The sequence below is a fragment of the Paroedura picta genome, chromosome 5 (assembly GCF_049243985.1).
Source record: "Paroedura picta isolate Pp20150507F chromosome 5, Ppicta_v3.0, whole genome shotgun sequence".
In the NCBI taxonomy this organism is placed as follows: Eukaryota; Metazoa; Chordata; class Lepidosauria; order Squamata; family Gekkonidae; genus Paroedura; species Paroedura picta.
In genome coordinates, this window is record NC_135373.1 from 123,356,793 (window position 1) to 123,375,579 (window position 18,787).

The 18,787-nt window shown below is 50.3% G+C and overlaps 1 protein-coding gene and 1 long non-coding RNA gene across 3 annotated transcripts in view; one reads left to right on the top strand and one right to left on the bottom strand.

Moving 5' to 3' along the window:
• The window catches only part of PFKFB3 (6-phosphofructo-2-kinase/fructose-2,6-biphosphatase 3), a 63,240-nt gene that overhangs the window by 42,073 nt on the left and 2,380 nt on the right, over nt 1-18,787 (bottom strand). Inside the window, exon 1 of one of the 2 annotated variants that reach the window (XM_077340322.1) lies at nt 7,398-7,449. The exons of the other annotated variant lie outside the window; for it this stretch is intronic. The gene's annotated coding sequence lies outside the window, so the exon portion shown is untranslated. Of the gene's footprint in view, nt 1-7,397; nt 7,450-18,787 lie in introns of those variants that run through there. 2 annotated transcript variants of the gene reach the window in all.
• Nucleotides 1,939-6,727, top strand: LOC143838627 (uncharacterized). Its single transcript, XR_013231436.1, has 3 exons — nt 1,939-2,361; nt 3,504-3,675; nt 5,444-6,727. It is a non-coding gene; the product is annotated as an uncharacterized LOC143838627 (long non-coding RNA).

The following is an 18,787-nucleotide window of genomic DNA, read 5'->3' on the forward strand; positions in this document are numbered from 1 at the left end:
TAGGCCCTGCAGAAGAACTGATTGGCCACTAAGAAGAAAACTGAGCTAGAGGCACTACCGATCTGATCCTGCAGGGCATTTTTCTTATGTTCTTAGGATGGTGGGCTAGATGGACCACTGGTCTGATTCAGCAGGGCTCTTCTGATGTTCTTAGGATGGTGGGCTAGATGGACCACTGGTCTGATCCAGCAGGGCTCTTCTGATGTTCTTAGGATGGTGGGCTAGATGGACCACTGGCCTGATCCATCAGGGCTCTCCTGATGTCCATCCATTCCAGAAAGCACCCATTTAAAAAGAGTACAGTGTCTAGAACTTTCTCTGGAAGACCTGCAGCTCCAGTACCGGCCTCATCGCCTAAAGGCAGCCACCTAAAAGAGCCGCCCACGAGTCAAAGGCACCCGATCCTAGGGCTCAGCAACCTTGGACAATGAAAAAGCCAAATGACCTGGAAATTCAAAGCGTGTATTCTAAGAAAGTCCATCGGCACAACTGAGCCTGCAGGACGCAGCGTTCCTGATAAGGGCCATGTTGATATTAGCCATACACAGCGGTTTCTTGCACTCCAAACCCGGCTGGTTGTTTGTTCTTTCTTAGGAAGCAGCACATTCAAGTTCACACGGCGGGTATTAACTTCACGTGGGGCACCTCGCACACTTGGTTTAGTGCGCTGGCAATAATCCTGTGCATTACCATTCCCCTTTTTTGTCACGCCTCTCCAAAAGCCTTTTTAGGCTGGCAAAATATCTGTACCCGCTTGTTTCCTTTGCATCCCGGTTATTCTAGCACCCTGGTTACTCTTCCAAGGTCCCTCATCTTGAAGATGTCAACCTGCTTTTTTGTGGGGGAAAGGGTTGGAACGTGCAAGATCTGTAGGGTGGATGATGGAACAGAATGTTGAAGAATGTCCTGCAGGGGGCATGAGAGGGGATGTGATTTTAGCATAGTTCGATTGGGAACGGTTGTCATTTTGGGAGACGTCTGGGCCCTTTAGAAAAGAGCACGAGTCCAGCAGGACCTGAAAGACTAGCAAAATTTGTGGTGGGGTCTGAGCTTTTGTCAGTCACTGCTCACTTCTTTGGATTCCTGATCTACCTGGAGCCTGGCAACTGTGATGGTTGGGACTCTGTAGGTAAACACTTCCACGCTTTGGGGGCCTCTCCAGGCAAGGCTCCGCTCTTCACACTCTCAAAATGCATTCTCAGACAGGCCCTGATCAAAGTTAGTAGTAATGAGGAGGGCTTCGTAGCACTCTAGAGTAGGTTTACCAGCTCCAGGTTGGGAAATACCTGGAGATTTGGTGGGTGGGGCCTGAGGAGGACGGGGTTTGGGGAGGGGACAGACTCCAGTGGGGTATAATGCCACAGAGTCCACCTTCCAAGCAGCCATTTTCTCCAGGGGAACTGATCTCGGTCACTGTAAACCTAGGAGATTTCCAGACACCACCTGGAAGCTCGAAATGAATGAGCCACACAGTATAGGTGAAAAATATAAAAACCTGTGAGAGGCAAAAAAAAATAATGCTCTACTAATGTAGTGGTTAAGAGCGTGGTTAAGAAGATGAGGTAGTTGTTACACGTGGCAGTCTCTATTCTGACAAGCCAAGTTTGATTCCCCTCTCCACCGCATGCAGCCAGCTCATCATAGTCCTGATAGTGCTGTTCTCACAGAGCGGTTCTGTCAGAGCACTCTCAGACCCACCTCCCTCACAGGGTGTCTGTTGTGGAGAGGAAAGGGAAGGCGATCGTAAGCCGCTTTGAGACTCCTTTGGGCAGTGAAAAGCGGGGGATAAAATCCAATTCAATTTAGTGAGCAGTGACTCACTAAAATTCACCCCCCTGCCACAGATCTTCTCAGATAATACCATAAGGGCCCTGTTAAAAATTAACTGCTGACCCAGGGTCTCTACGCCACATTTAACAAAAGGACAGGCCACCAAGGGAAGACTCTCTTTCTTTGGAGGGGTCCCAGATGGGCTGGTGAGTCCTCCAGAGAGGCGGGAACACCCCTCTCCTGGCAGGAAAAGAATTTCCAAGCTGGCCTTTTGCCCTTCTTCCCCTTCCTTCTCTTATCAGTCGGCCTCACTGCCTGGGGCTTTCCAAATATAAGCTCCGGCTGTGCAAATTATATGTTGACACAGCCTGGCTTCCTCGGTAACAGGCTCCGCTGTTCCGGCTTGGCTGTTCTGGAATGAAGTCACCTTTGGAAGTATTTCAGCAGAGCCTAGATAGACATCAGTCACAAATGCTGATTCTGTGAACTTAGGCAGAGGGGGTGGGCAGAAAGGATTGTGTCCATGCTTGGCTCTCACAGCCCTTCCTTGCACGGCCAGGGGGATGCCGGTCACCACTCCAGGATCAGGAGGCGAGTTTCTTTCGGGCCTGGTTTGGGGTGGGGGCATCCTCTGGGCATGGAACTGAGGTCACTGGGGGAGGGGGGGCAGGTGAGTTTTCTGCCTTCTGCAGGGGGTTGGACGAGATGACCCTGGAAGACCCTTCCTACTTTATGATTCTAAGCCTTTGCTGTTGATGGGAAAGCCAGCCCACCCCAGGAGGGCAGCTTTGATTTAGAGGCCCAGCCCTCCTTCAAGAGATGAAAGCTCTCCTAGAGCAAACAGGGCCCTGCCACTGAGGGTGAAATGGATTTCTTTTTGCAGTCAGTTAGCTCTGCGGGCCCCTGGCTGATTAAGAACAAAGCTGGTCTGTTAAGAGACATGCCCAAGGTCAAGCAGGAAACCCTTTGGCGGAGAGAACCATGAAAAGGCAGGTTTACGCTAATCTAATACTGCAGCTTTCTGACCTGGAGAGATTCCCTGTCACTCAGTCGCCTCTGCATCCAGGGCTGCCAACATCCAGGAGGGCCCTGGGGATAGGCTTGGCAGGTCGTGTTTGGGAAATACTGAAATACCAAAGCGGCACATAGGAGGCCAGCGGAGAGGAGGGGCGGCGGCAGCACACCAGCCAGCGTCCCTCCGCGCCACAGCGGTGGTCGTCTTGGGCTGCGGTAATCGCCAAGCCGAAACACACAGCCCTACTCAGCTCTGCTTCCCAACCATATTCTGCACGATCGCACCACTCCTGGGGTTTCTCGAAGCCTGAGGAATGTTTCAGGGGGTTCTCAACAGTAAGAGAAAAGTTGAGAAAGGCTGATATAGTTGTTGGAATGGTTGCCAGCTTTCAGAGACAAATCCTCCCATCCCCAGCAAGATCTAACATCGCCCAGCGTGTGAGATTCAGATGAGAAAAAACAAGAGAACTGGAAACAAAGTGCTGTGTTCAAATCCTAACCCTAGGACCCCTCTTCTGTGATCGCAGAGACATCTGTAGTGGGAAGCAGCGGCCTCTAAATGTTGCCCCTCGGAAGGAAAGCTGCGTGGCCCGGCACACGTTACGGGGCAAAGGGGATTCGGTGCCGTTTTGCAATGTCGGGATTGCTAATTCAGCTTGATGCAAAACGTTTGACTTGCCTTCCTTCCTCTTTTTGGTTGAAAAACGCTGGCCATGAAGGCTAGAGTTTTGGCGGCGGAACAAAAGCAGACCTATGCCGATGAACGTGGATTACGTGTCCTCAACGAGAACCTTTCCACAATCTTCCATGTCAGACTATTGGTGGAGAATGAGAGGTCTGAATGCTTCTCAGGATTGGAAACTGAAAGATCTGATTCAAAAGCATCTGGAGGTGATGGTACCGCTTTACTCTGCTCTGGTTCGGCCTCACTTGCAGTTCTGTGTTCAGTTTTGGGCACCGCAGTTGAAGAGGGATGTAGACAAACTGGAGCGTGTCCAGAGGAGGGCAACAAAGAGGGTGAGGGGTTTGGAGACCAAGATGTATGAAGAAAGGTTGGGGGAGTTTGGTCTGTTTAGCCTGGAGAGGAGGCGACTGAGAGGGGATCTGGTAACCATCTTCAAGTATTTAAAAGGCTGCCATATAGAGGATGGAGCAGAGTTGTTCTCTCTTGCTCTGGAGGAACAGACTGGAACCAATGGGGTAAAATTAATGCAAAAGAAATTCCGTCTCAACATCCGGAAGGAGTTCCTGACAGTTAGAGCGATTCCTCAGTGGAACAGGCTTCCTCGGGAGGTGGTGGGTTCTCCATCTTTGGAAGTTTTTAATCAGAGACTGGATAGCCATCTGACGGAGAGGCTGATTCTGTGAAGGTTCAAGGGGGTGTCAGGTGACAGTGGATGAGCGATTGGGATGTGAGTGTCCTACATAGTGCAGGGGTTGGACTAGATGACCCAGGAGGTCCCTTCCAACTCCATGATTCTATGATTCTATGAAGAATATCCCCCAGGGGGTATGGGAGGAGATGTGTTGTTAGCATAGTTAGATTAGAAACTTCCCAATATTTTTTTCAAATACTCTCCTCTAATGTCCTGATTAGCTCAATTGGGAGACTTCCTGCTCCTCTGAGCACACTTCCTCCCTGCCTGCCTCCTGAATGCAGAATGACAGCTTGTTAGGATTCTCCCCTATCTGTCTATACCAAACTGTTTCTCCTCTAAATAAAACCATGTTATTCTTTTAAGTACACCGGTGCTTTGCTTTCTTTGCATATCTAAACTCCTGCAACACTCAGAAGCCCCTTCACCTGGAAAACAGGAACGGGGGCCAAAATATTTTGCACAGCCTCCACCCAGCGTATGACTTGTTGGATCCTAAGGAATATTTCCATTCAAGGAGAAAGGAGTCTGGGGTGCGGGTTGGTTAAGAACGACGGCCTCTAATCTGGAGAGCCGGCTTTGATTCCCCACTCCTCCTCCACATGCAGCCCGCTGGGCAAACTTGGGCTAGTCACCATTCTGCTGGAGCAGTTCTCCCTGAGCCTCTCCTACCTCACAGATTGTCTGTTGCGGGAAGAGGAAGGGAAGGCGATTGTGAGCCACTTTGAAACTTCTTCAGGCAGTGAAAAGCAGGGTATAAAAACCAACTCTTCTTCTTCTTCAGGTTGGCAAACTTCGCTATGTATCATGGCATGCTAGGGTTGCCAGCTCCGGGTTGACAGGCCTGGTGGTTTTGGGGGTGGAGTCCAGGAAGTGTGAGGTTAGGGGAGGGGATTAAAATTGAGTCCACCTTCCATCACAGCCGTTTCCTTCAGAGCAACTGACCTCTGCAGCCTGGAGATTTTGTAATTCCAGGAAATCTCCAACCACCGGCTGGAGATTGGCAGCCCTACTTGGGACCTTCTGCCTGCAAAGCAGGTACTTTCCCCATTGAGCGAGGGGATCTCCCCATGCAGAGAAACATCCTTCCCCATTTCCTGAGGCACACGATGTCCCATCCCACAGCTGGATTCACCCCTGCACTGTGGTTTTCATCATCCAATTCTCTCCTTGCGAAAATCTCACATCTTTGTTAGTCTGTCTGTAACTGTTTCAGGGGACGGTCACGGTCCTCTTTGGGGATGGATATGCAAAAACAGGAACCTCTTTTTCTTTACCAGCAGGAGCCTTCTAGGAAGAACGCACAAGAGTCTTGCACGCCAGCAGTATACGCAACGTGTCCCACGCGAGGCCAAGTTCAGAACATAATCAAGTTCACGGACTGATGTAATCTGTTTAGAAAGAGGGTTCCGGAAACCAGCTACGCCCGGAAGAGGAGAAGAACGGTCCACTAACGTAATCCTGAACTATTTCACCATATCTAGAAAGTTCACACCAATTCATACGTGGCCACAAGTTACAGGGATAGACGGGTATTTAAAATCCGATAAGAAAAATACATCAATTACATATGCATTCTCCATTGGAATTAACGAATTTAGAAAAGTGTATTTGTCTTTAGAATTATCTATTTATCCAGATCACTTCTGTCAGTTGCCGCCCATTTTTCTTAGAAGAAGAAGAAGAAGAGTTGGTTCTTATATGCCGCTTTTCCCTACCCGAAGGAAGCTCAGAGCGGCTTACAGTCACCTTCCCATTCCTCTCCCCACAGCAGACACCCTGTGGGGTGGGTGAGGCTGAGAGAGCGCTGATATCACTGCCCGGTCAGAACAGTTTTATCAGTGCCATGGCGAGCCCAAGGTCACCCAGCTGGTTGCATGTGGCGGAGCACAGAATCGAACCTGGCATGCCAGATTAGAAGTCCACACTCCTAACCACTACACCAAACTGGCTTATGGACTACAGAGCAGGAAAACGGCGCAATAAAGACCAGTATATACATAACCTCAATAAAACTGGATTACAACACGAGAGAACAAATGAAATAAACAGAACATAATCCATCCAACAAGCAGTAAGTCGCCACTCGCATGTTAGGTCAGGCTCCAAGCCAGAAATATAATTTATGTAACCAGATTTTGAAAGGTTAGAAAATGAGCAATCCCTGGGCTAACAGAACTAACAAACATACACACATAATGCAACCTTTCACTGAATCACACCGTCAGTCCCTCAAGGTCGGTATTGTCTACTCAGGCTGGCAGCAGCTCTCCTGGAGCTCAAGCAGAGGTCATTCCTAGGATGCTTTCAGTGCTCAAACCGCTCTACGTAGATATTCTGATTACGATCTCGACAACAGCCCTGCAAGGCAGGCCAGCATATTCCACTAGAACAGAGGGGGGGTGAAGTTGAGAGTGAGAGAGAGAGAAACTTACCTAAGACCACCTAGTGAACCTGAGGCAGAGATCAGAGACATGAACTGGGGACTTGGATCACCAGGGTGCCAGCACCACTGGGACTCTGGCACACTCTAGCCTGGCGTGCTTCAAGGAGGGACAGCTCCAAGAGGGGACTAAATAAACACATGGAGCAGATCTCCATCAGAGGTTGTGTGCCAATCTGTCCAAGGCAGGGATGTTCTGTATTCCTGGTGCTTGGGGGGGGGGCAACACTGAGAGGGCTTCTGGCCCCACTGGGGGACCTCCTGGTGGCATCTGGGATTTGGCCACTGGGTGACACAGAGTGATGCCCTGGATAGGCCATTGGCCCAATCCAACATGGCTTCTTATGGCCCCACTGGGGGACCTCCTGGTGGCATCTGGGATTTGGCCACTGGGTGACACAGAGTGATGCCCTGGATGGGCCATTGGCCCAATCCAACATGGCTTCTTATGGCCCCACTGGGGGACCTCCTGGTGGCATCTGGGATTTGGCCACTGTGTGACACAGAGTGATGCCCTGGATGGGCCACTGGCCCAATCCAACATGGTCTGTCTTCTGTTCTTATGGCCCTGCTGGTGGACCTCCTGAGGGCATCTGGGATTTGGCCACTGGGTGACACAGAGTGTTGGATGGGAGGGGCCCTTGGCCTGATCCAACATGGCTTCTCTTATGCTCTTACGCCAACCCTGTAGGCATAGCAACCAAGGCCCAGGTTTAACCGTGACACTGCCCACTGTCTCAAAATAAGGCCTCCTCCTCTGCTGCCTGCTCCATCTCCTTCTGACAGAAACTCACCTCCAAGTCCCCCCAGGACCACCCGCCCTCATTATTGTCAGTTAACGGAAACAACTGCTTCTCTCCCCCCCCCCCAAGCTTGGATTCCCCCGACGATGTCACAAAGCCCGTGTTGTTACGGCAACAAGCCAAGCCGCCCTGCAAGGACAGTGCCCTGGTGACGCCAGGCCATGAGCCGGGTGTGCAAAAATGTTTGGAAGCCATCATAATGGAGTATCTGGTTGCTATTTATCTTAGGCAGATTTCACCACTTTCTGAGCGGCTTGTTCATCAGTGGGCCATAGAATAGAAGGGCTATCATAGAGCCATAGAGTTGGAAGGGACCTCCTGGGTCATCTAGTCCAACCCCCTGCACTGTGCAGGACACCCACAACCCTCTCGCTCCTCCGCTGTCACCTGCCACCCCCTTGAGCCTTCACAGGATCAGCCCTATTTAAAAGAGATCATTTGAAAAGCACCTCCTTGGCTCTTTCTAGGGCAGCCAGTAACCGTATCTGTTTTCTTGCTGGGTAGCGATTTCACCCTGTCCCAGCCGGCCAGCTTATGAAACCGTAGGCCGAGGCCAGAAACCCATACCCCAGTTTGCCCAGCCAAATGCATGTCCTGGAAGCCGTAAAATCGCACATTCCTCCCGAAATAACCACGCCCCAAGATATACAGGACAAGCTGTGCCTGGCCCTCTATTCTGAAACCAAGCTGACGTCACCGCGTTGTACCTCTTCAGATTCTAAGCCTGCTTAGTAGGTTTGAGGGCCATGGCTCGACTCCTGCAAATAGCACGGCAGGCCTGATGTCAGACGGCCCCGGGGCGGCATTTCACAACTCAGAGCCAAGTTTGACACCTGGAAAGAAATCCTAAGGATGCCTCCCCAGGAATTCTGAGTCAACAGGAACCCTGCAAACAGCTCATTCTGTCCCCTATCTGATTGTACGCCTGTTTGCGGGGAGCTCACTGGAACTTTGCAGACCTGGGACAAGATGGCCCTTGGTGCTGATCAGCATTAGGGAAACAGGACTCCTTTGATACAGGATACCATTATCCACTTCCTCCTCCTCATGCATGGTTAGGAAGAAACTGGTGGGGAAGGGGGTTTCCGAGTGGGGGTCAAAGGGAACACACCTCCTCTGCAGAATTACCCTTCACACACCTGATACAAATGACCAAGTTATATCGTAAACATCTGGTATGGGGAGCTTGGAATCAGAAAAACTTAACACACACACCCAATATCTGGCTAAGTTGCTAAGGTGCACCTGGGCTTGAGTCTAGTTCTTCTATGGCAGGCAGATGAATGCAGAAACCAACATTATAAAAATGGGTCCTCCTTCAAGGCTCTCCAACTGGGGAACTCCCGTTTCTCCTTTCCCTTGACATTTGGAGAGATGCTCTTCTTGTGTTTTTATGAGAATACAAGAAGAGCCCTGCTGGATCAGACCAGGGGTCCTTCTACTCCAGCATCCTAAGAACTTAAGAAGAGCCCTGCTGGATCAGACCAGGGGTCCTTCTACTCCAGCATCCTAAGAACTTAAGAAGAGCCCTGCTGGGTCAGACCAGGGGTCCTTCTACTCCAGCATCCTAAGAACTTAAGAAGAGCCCTGCTGGGTCAGACCAGGGGTCCATCTAGTCCAGCATCCTGAGAACATCAGAAGAGCCCTGCTGGATCAGACCAGGGGTCCTTCTACTCCAGCATCCTAAGAACTTAAGAAGAGCCCTGCTGGGTCAGACCAGGGGTCCATCTAGTCCAGCATCCTGAGAACATCAGAAGAGCCCTGCTGGGTCAGACCAGGGGTCCATCTAGTCCAGCATCCTAAGAGCATCAGAAGAGCCCTGCTGGATCAGACCAGGGGTCCTTCTACTCCAGCATCCTAAGAACTTAAGAAGAGCCCTGCTGGGTCAGACCAGGGGTCCATCTAGTCCAGCATCCTAAGAACATCAGAAGAGCCCTGCTGGATCAGACCAGGGGTCCATCTAGTCCAGCATCCTAAGAACATCAGAAGAGCCCTGCTGGATCAGACCAGGGGTCCATCTAGTCCAGCATCCTAAGAACTTAAGAAGAGCCCTGCTGGGTCAGACCAGGGGTCCTTCTACTCCAGCATCCTAAGAACTTAAGAAGAGCCCTGCTGGGTCAGACCAGTGGTCCATCTAATCCAGCATCCTAAGAACTTAAGAAGAGCCCTGCTGGGTCAGACCAGGGGTCCTTCTACTCCAGCATCCTAAGAACTTAAGAAGAGCCCTGCTGGGTCAGACCAGGGGTCCTTCTACTCCAGCATCCTAAGAACTTAAGAAGAGCCCTGCTGGGTCAGACCAGGGGTCCTTCTACTCCAGCATCCTAAGAACTTAAGAAGAGCCCTGCTGGGTCAGACCAGGGGTCCTTCTAGTCCAGCCTCCTGTCTCACACACTGGCCAACCAGTTCCTCTGGCACAGAGGCCGAGACCTTTCCCTGACGTTGCCTCCTGCCTCTGGGATTCAGAGGTTGACTGAATGTGGTTCCCTTTAGCCACCATGGCCAGTAGCCATCGACAGACTGGTCCTTCATAAATCTTACCTCCTTTTTAAAGTAAAGGTAAAGGTATCCCCTGTGCAAGCACCGGGTCATGTCTGACCCTTGGGGTGACGCCCTCCAGCATTTTCATGGCAGACTCAATACGGGGTGGTTTGCCAGTGCCTTCCCCAGTCATTACCGTTTACCCCCCCAGCAAGTTGGGTCCTCATTTTACCGACCTCGGAAGGATGGAAGGCTGAGTCAACCTTGAGCCGGCTGCTGGGATCGAACTCCCAGCCTCATGGGCAGAGCTTTCAGACTGCATGACTGCTGCCTTACCACTCTGCACCACCCCTTTTTAACGCTGTTTATTCCTGCAGCCATTGTGGCATCCTCTGGCAGTGAATTCCACACTTTAATCACTCTCTGTGTAAAGTAGCATTTCCGTATTTTGTCCGCCCTGACCCTACTGCCCATCAGCTTCGTTGGATGTCCTTGAATTCTAGACTTTTGGGAAAGAGAGAGAAAGTTCTCTTGGTCAACTCTCACTACTCCATGGATCATTTTATAAAGCCCTCTCATATCCCCTCTTAGTCATCTCTTTTCTAAGCTGAGAAACAGATCTCTAGACCCCACCTAAAAGGCGAAGGAACCAGCTCTTATATTCTCCCATTTTACAGCCATTTTTTTTCCCCACAGCGATGGCCTGACTCCAAGCGTTATCTCTCCTGTGATATCTTCACCGCTTCTGCTGGGAGCCGCGTGGGTAAATATTTGTGCGGGTGGCTCCCTCGACAGTCCATGGGAATTCTAACCGCATTGCTACAGTCCAGCCTCCCCCGGACAGAAATACATCACGTGAACAGCCGTGGGCCGATGGAGCTATTCCCCCGTCCCACGGCGCAGACGGATGGATCCCATTTTAGCAACGATCCTGTGACGGAAGCTTATTCTTACAGGGCTTCCTGGTTAGATGTACCATTTTTTCCACACACATCAGGAAAGCAATAGGGGGGATTTACAGCGCATGGTGCTAAGCGGCTGAAAACCAATGTCCTCCCAGCCCTCTCTCTCATGCAGCTCTTCTACATTGTAAACGTTTATTCTGCCTGGGAAAACGAAGTGTACAGGCTCACTTAAAGGGAGGATTAGTCTGTTCAGCAGGGAGGGGCTGTGGATAGTGGCAAAACCTCTGCTTGGCATGCAGAAGGTTCCAAGTCCGGTCCCCGCCATCTCCTGTTTTAAAAACAGATGTCGGCTGCATGTGACATGCAATGCCCCCTCCTGAGACCTGGGAGAGCTGTGGGCAGGTAGAGAGCAGACCACTGATGGGCCACTGGTTTGATTTGAAATGAGGAGCCACTGCCAGCCAGAGCAGGCAATGATAACCTTGATGGACCACTGGTTTGAAATGAGCAGCTGCTGCCAATCAGAGCAGGCAATGCTAACCTTGACAGGCCAATACCCTGATACTCCATATCAGGCAGTTTCACATGTCCGTGTGCATAAAAATCAGAACAAAGCAAATTGCACAGTTGAATATTGGCGCACAGGCAAGATAGACCATGAAACTGGCTTGCAATTTGCCAGCCAGAACTAAAGTTGCCAATTCCAACTAGGGAGGTTTCTGGAGATTTCTGTGGGGGAAGGAAGGGGCTTGGTGAGGGGAGCGAGTGCTCTACATGACTGTGAAGCTATAGAATCTAGGAGATCCAGGTTTGAATTCCCCAAAACTCCGACCACAACATCACCCCGGCTCAAAGAATACAAGCCTGCAGCTGTCAGATTAGCAGAAGCAAAGTAGAACATGACACCACTTCCCGAGGGGGGGGAAACCAGAACATGCGCAACTGAGATATTTTTATGACTTAAATTGCCTGCAGGAGCGTTCTGTAACCCCGATGGTTAAAGAAATAATTATTTGCAAAGATGCACGCCATCGTTGCGAGCCCACAAAGAATGGGAAAATGCAAAACAACCAGCCCTGTCCTGCAAATTCCTGGAAACAGCCCTAAAGCCCTGTTTAGGAGCAATGTTTGCCGGGCGTCCCAAAATACCTCGAAAAACTCAACCCCTTTTGATTCGACTGTTGCTGCAGAGTCCGACAAGCCAGTGCCTGAAAAGTGGGTGTCTTTTACAGGGTTTTTTATTTTTTTTAATCCCAGTTGCGGCAGCCCAGTCGAGCTATTTGCAAAATATGTTTTCTCTCTCTGAGCACGGTGCAAAATACAGGAAAAAAACCCAAACATGACAACTTGTTTATCAGGCGCGCTTGTTCCCGGAACTTCTTGGAAACGGCTCCTCCACGGGGAAGCCATGTGAACGCGGCCCGTGCTAACTATGAGCGCGCATGCCTCTTTCACATGGCCGCGGAGGCACCAGGCGCTGGGAGCGCTCGGTTACAGAGAGGTCAGGCAGTGCTGAGGGAAGAAAAAAGCCACATCCTCCGGCTGGCCACGCGGAAGAAGCGTGCACAGGCAGCAAAAAGGAGCGAAGACAGCTCGCCTGCCCATGTGTGGCTCTTTGTTTGCTCACATGCCGGGAAGGGTTGGCAGCTCCAGGATAAGATGTACCTGGAAGTGAAGAGGGCAGAGGCCGGTCAAGGCAGGGAGGGGAGGGGTCACCGCAAAGCACCAATGCCATAGAGCTGGGAGGCCAAATTGTGGCTCTCCAGAGGTCCATGGACTACAATGGCCATGAGCCCCTGCCAGCAGGGGCTCATGGGCATTGTAGTCCATTGACCTCTGCCATAAAGCCAGCTTGGTGTAGTGGTTAGGAGTGCGGACTCCTAAATTGGTGAGCCGGGTTTGATTCCCCGCTCCCCCTACATGCAGCCAGCTGGGTGACCTTGGGCTTGCCATGGCACTGATAAAGCTGTTCTGACCCAGCAGGAATATCTGGGCTCTCTCAGCCTCACCCACCTCACAGGGTGTCTGTTGTGGGGAGAGGAAAGGGAAGGCGATTGTAAGCCACTTCGGGTAGAGAAAAGCGGCCTATAAGTACCAACTCTTCTTGTTCTTCTTCAAAGAGCCCACCCTCCAAAGTAGCCCATCTCTCCAGGGGAACTGATCTTGCTCACCAGTAGAACAACTGAAAGAACAAGAAATTTCCAGATGCCACCTGGAGGTTGGCAACCCTGACAGACGATGGCAGAGACGGCTCCTACCCCAAATGGCCTTAAGCAGCTTTGACTTGAGAGAAGAGGAGGAGCTAAGTGTTTTTTTTTTTCACGTCCAGTGCTCCTCCTCTAACCAGATTGCCTGTCTGTCCGGCGGCCAGCCAATCGCCTTCCGTCCCCCACCCCTAACCACTCCCTCTTCCTTCTACTTCCCTCCGAGGCTCGGAGGCTGCAGATCCCTGCTGCATAAGAGCTGCCCCTGCCAGTGAGTTCCCTTCCCAGGGGCCTCCAGTCTGCAGACTTCTTCCACCCAATCTAGCCCCCCCGTTGTATTCCTGAATGCAATGGGCTTTGCACCTAGTAAGTAAATAAACCGCTTTGCCTCATGGCCTTGAGACAGAAGGTGAAGGAAGCAGAGCAGTAAATGACCTTCGGGAAGATCCTGCATATTTCCGCTCGATACCCAAAACAAAACTGTTTCTTGCTTGTTCTCTTTGCATGTTTGGCTTCAACTGGAGGGACCAAGCACAAAAGGCAGGAGAGCCCCAGGGTGAGTCCTTGAACCAAACAAGAGTTTCTCAGGGTATCTTACAAGGTGAATTTCTTCCAGGCCAGACTGGTCAGAGATTCTGGTGCTGGGGAGCATCATCTGGGCATGGAATTGGGGTCAATGTGGGTGGGTAGGTCGTTGTGAATTTCCTGCATTCTGCAGGGGGTTGGACTAGATGACCCCGGAGGTCCCTTCCAGCTCCATGATTCTATAACTCTAAGGCTGTTGACATGCTGGCTGTTGACATTTCTATCTCCAGGATGATAAATTCCTAGGGGAGGGGGAGGGATATCAGTAGGAACTATCAGGGGAGAGATATCAGTAGGAACTATCAATCAATATTTATTTACGGTCATTCAGGCCAAAATTCAAATACATTCAAAGCTAAGACAATTTAAAAAGAGAAAAAACAGTAATAGTATTATAATTTTTTAAAAAAGATCTGGCATAGTATCAGTAGGAACTAATGCCACAAAGTCTACCCTTCAAAGCAGCCCTTTCCTCCAGGGCAACCGAACTCTGCAATCTGGAGATGAGCTGTAATTCCAGGGGATCCCCAGGTCCCACCTGGAGGCTGGCATCCCTCTCTCCAGGGGAACTGATCTCTGTTACCTGGGCATCCATCAGACCTAAGTCTAGCAGCACCTTAGAGATCAATAACATTTTTGGGGGGGGGGGTGAGTTTGCAGTAATGCTGATTTTTAAAATGTTGAATATAAATGTATCCACCACCACAGTGGGGTCATAAGGTTACCAGGTCCAGATTGGGACATTCCTGGACATCTGGGAAGAACCGAGGGAGGTCAGAGACATCAGTGGGCTACAGCAGGGGTAGTCAACCTGTGGTCCTCCAGATGTCCATGGACTACAATTCCCATGAGCCCCTGCCAGCAACGCTGGCAGGGGCTCATGGGAATTGTAGTCCATGGCCATCTGGAGGACCACAGGTTGACTACCCCTGAGCTACAGAGCCTTAGCGTCCAACCACCAAATCCTCCATCTCTCTCCAGAGAAACTGCGCTCTCTCTTTCTCCCTCTCAGCAAGAGTCCCCCATCAATGGCCGCAAATGTGTTTAGCTTTTAAGGTGCTGCTGGACTCTCACACTTTCCTATTGCTGCAGACAGATTAACACGGTGTGACCCCTCTGAATCAGAGGTGATTCCGGGAGTTCTCCAGGGTTCTGGAGGATTGCAAGCCTAGCTTTGTGTGTGCGCGCAGGAGCGCCCATGCGCATGCGCATGGGTGAAGCGTACGGAAGTTAGGTCCGTACACCAGAATAGCAACTCGACCGGGTCTTTGCTGACAACAGGAAACCCAGGGAGCGTGAGTCACCAGAAGGATGGCAACAATGAAAGAACAGCCTTTCTGATTTATAGCAACTCCGCTTTCCAAATGGGCCAAAAACAGAAAGAGGGAGGGATGGACCTCCGACAGAAAGTCGGCTTTCCAAATTGGGATTCGGGGAAGGATCAGGGCACGGAGCCAACCCCGCTCTCTGCTGCAACAAACATTGTCTAGCAGAGAGTGGAGGGAAACAATCCATTGTTTTAGGGCCAAAGAACAAAATGCTCATCTAACGGCACCGGGTGACCTTGACCTAAGCTACCTGGCAGGGCTGTTGTGAAGATAATGAGCCAGAGGAGAAGAGCTGTCGAATCGGCATGGATGCCTTGGAGAAAAGGTGGAATGAACAGGCGTCCCAAGCTGGAAAGAAGCATGGAGCTGGAAGGAGCCCTCCAGGCCATCTAGTCCCACCCCCTGCTCAGTGCAGGATCAGCCTCCAGCATCCAGGAGAAGAATCAGTCCAGCCACTGCTTGAAGACCGCCAGTGAGGGGGAGCTCCCCACCTCCTGAGGCAGCCCATTCCACTGTTGGTGAATTTTTCCCTCTGATATTTAGCCAATACTGCTCTATATGTAGTTTTAACCCATTACTGAGGTCCTCTCCTCTACTGCCAACAGGAACCTTTCCCTGCCCCCCTCCAAGGAACAACCTTTCAAATACTTAAAGACAGCGATCCTGTCCCCTCTCCACCTCCTCTTCTCCAGGCTGAACATTCCCAGGTTCCTCAGCCTTTCCTCCTAGGGTTTGGTCCCCAGGCCCCGGATCCACTTTGTCACTCTCCTGTGTCCCATCTCCATTTTGTCCAGGTCCTTTTGGAAGTGAGGTCTCCAGAACTGCCCACAGGACTCCAGGTGGGGTCTGACCGATGCGGTATACAGTGGGACTAGGACAATTGGTGACATCTTGCCAAGCAGACACCTGGTTCTGAACACCTCTTTCACTAGTGCCAAACAAGCTGGAATTTTCCCTTTCCCATCATTCTGCCTCCCCCCAAAATATATTGCACTATTCTATTCTTGTAAAAGAGAGTGTTTATAAGAAGTCACCCCCCTTTTTCATTGTATGAAAGTAGCTCTGAGCAGAGAGAGAGAAGACCTGGGTTTTTATACCCCGCTTTTCACTACCCAAAGGAGTGCCAAGGCAGCTTAGAAACTCCTTTCCCTTCCTCTCCCCACTACAGACACCCTGTGAGGGAGGTGAGGCTGAGAGAGCCCTGGTATTACGGAAGAACAAGAAGAGTTGGTTCTTATATGCCACTTTTCTCTACCCAAAGGAGTCTCAAAGCGGTTTACATTCACCTTCCCTTCCTCTCCCTACAACAGACACCCTGTGAGGGAGGTGGGCCCGTGAGATCTCTAACAGAATTGCTCTGCAAGAACAGTCTGATGAGAACTGTGACTAGCCCAAGGTCGACCAGCTGGCTGCATGTGGAGGAGCAGGGAATCAAACCCAGTTCTCCAGATTAGAAGCTACCAGTCTTAACCACTATGACATGCCAGCAATAGGAACGGCCAGCATTTGGAAACTGTGCTTCAAAATAAAAGTTAGGCACAGCCTCTCTGCTAAGGACCCATTTATTATCATTCTTGCGTGCTGCTTGGTGTATATACTTTGTGTCCACCTAAAAAAATATTTATCCACATTGCAAATATTTCAAAACTTCAGCCAAAGGTTTCCAGGGGACATTATCAATTGCTTTTTCCGCATCCTGAAACATCAAGGTTGTGTTTTCAAAGTCTGAGTCCAGGGGAACCGTCAAGGGCAACCAAGTTTTGTTCAAGCTATAAACCTTGGCATGCATGGATGCTTCTCAAATAGGAAGTCCCTGGACTCAAACTTTGTTCTGCTGCTTCAGACCACTGTTGAAGAGGGATGTAGACAAACTGGAGCGTGTCCAGAGGAGGGCAACAAAGATGGTGAGGGGTTTGGAGACCAAGACGTAGGAAGAAAGGTTGGGGGAGCTTGGTCTGTTTAGCCTGGAGAGGAGGCGACTGAGAGGGGATCTGAGAGCCATCTTCAAGTATTATAAGGCTGCCATGTAGAGGATGGAGCAGAGTTATCCTCTCTTGCCTCGGAGGGACGGACCAGAACAAATGGGATGAAATCAATTCAAAAGAAATTCCATCTAAACATCCGGAAGAAGTTCCTGACAATTAGAGCGGTTTCTCAGTAGAACAGGCTTCCTTGGGAGGTGGAGGGTTCTCCATCTTTGGAGATTTTTAACCAGAGGCTCAATAGCCATCTGACGGAGAGGCTGATTCTGTGAAGGTTCAAGGGGGTGGCAGGTGACGGTGGAGGAGCGAGAGGGTTGTGAGTGTCCTGCACAGTGCAGGGGGTTGGACTAGATGACCCAGGAGGTCCCTTCCAACTATGATTCTATGTTTCTAACAAGGTGACACACCTGAAATATTGAAAAATCTGTAATGGTCAGTAAGATTCCTCAACTTGCTCTTTAACCCTTCATATGCTAATTCATACTGGAGTACAGCAGATTGTGGCAAATTCTTAAAGAGATGGGAATACCAGAGCATCTTATTTGTCCCTTGAGAAACCTCTATGCAGGTCAAAAAGCAAGAGTGAGAACCAGACATGAAATCACCGATTGGTTCAAAATTGAGCAAGGAGTTCGGCAAGGCTGTATACTGTCGCCTTGACTAATTTCCATGCGGAGCACATCATGAGAAACGCGGGGTTAGATGAGTCACAAATTAGGATCAAGATTGCAGGGAGAAATATCAACAACCTCAGATATGCAGATGATACCACTCTAATGGCAGAAAGCTAAGAGAAACGAAAGAGCCTCTTGATGCAGGTGAAGGAGGAGAGTGCAAAAGTTGGCTTGAAACTCAACATCAATAAATCAAAGATCATGGAATCCGGCTCTCTCAATTCCTGGCAAATAGATGGGGAAGAAATGGAGGTAGTGACAGATTTTATTTTCCTGGGCTCCAAGATCACTGCAGACGGGGACTGCAGCAAAGAAATTAAAAGACGCTTGCTCCTGGGGAGGAAAGCTATGGCAAATCTAGACACTATCCTAAAAAGCAGAGACATCACCCTGCCAACAAAAGTGCGTCTAGTCAAGGCTATGGTCTTCCCAGTTGCAATGTACGGCTGTGAAAGTTGGACCATAAGGAAGGCCGAGCGTCAAAGAATTGAGGCTTTTGAACTCTGGTGCTGGAGAAGACTCTTGCGAGTCCCTTGGACTGCAAGGCGAACAAACGGGTCAGTCCTAGAGGAGATCAGCCCTGACAGCTCCTTAGAAGGCCAGATCCTAAAGATGAAACTCAAATACTTTGGCCACCTCATGAGAAGGAAGGACTCCCTGGAGAAGAGCCAAATGCTGGGAGCGATCGAGGGCAAAAGAAGAAGGGGACGACAGAGAATGAGGCGGCATGATGGAGTAACTAAAGCAGTCGGTGCAAACTTAAATGGACTCCGGGGAATGGTAGAGGACAGGAAGGCCTGGAGGATCATTGTCCATGCGGTCATGATGGGTCAGACACAACTTCACACCTAACAACAACAATGCTAATTCGCTCCCAGTTGGGAGTGGCTCCTTCACACCCAGCACAAAACATTTACTGCCGTGGGATCCATTGCTGTTTTCCAACACTGCTCTGCATTGCTACACAACACACCTTGTTCTGAGAATTCAGCCTTCTGGAATTGTCAGATTCTTCCCGCCCACGGTTCACCCTTTTTTGTAGCTTTCAGCTGGGTTGGTCTGAAGCCACAGAGTTTGAGTCCAGGGGCACGATTCCGATCAACAAGTTTCATTCTGCGTATGAGCTTGCGTGTGCGCCCACAATTCTTTCATGCCTGCACATGAAAGCTTATATACCCAGAATAAAAATGTGCTGGTTCTAAAAGTGCTCCTGGACTCACACTCT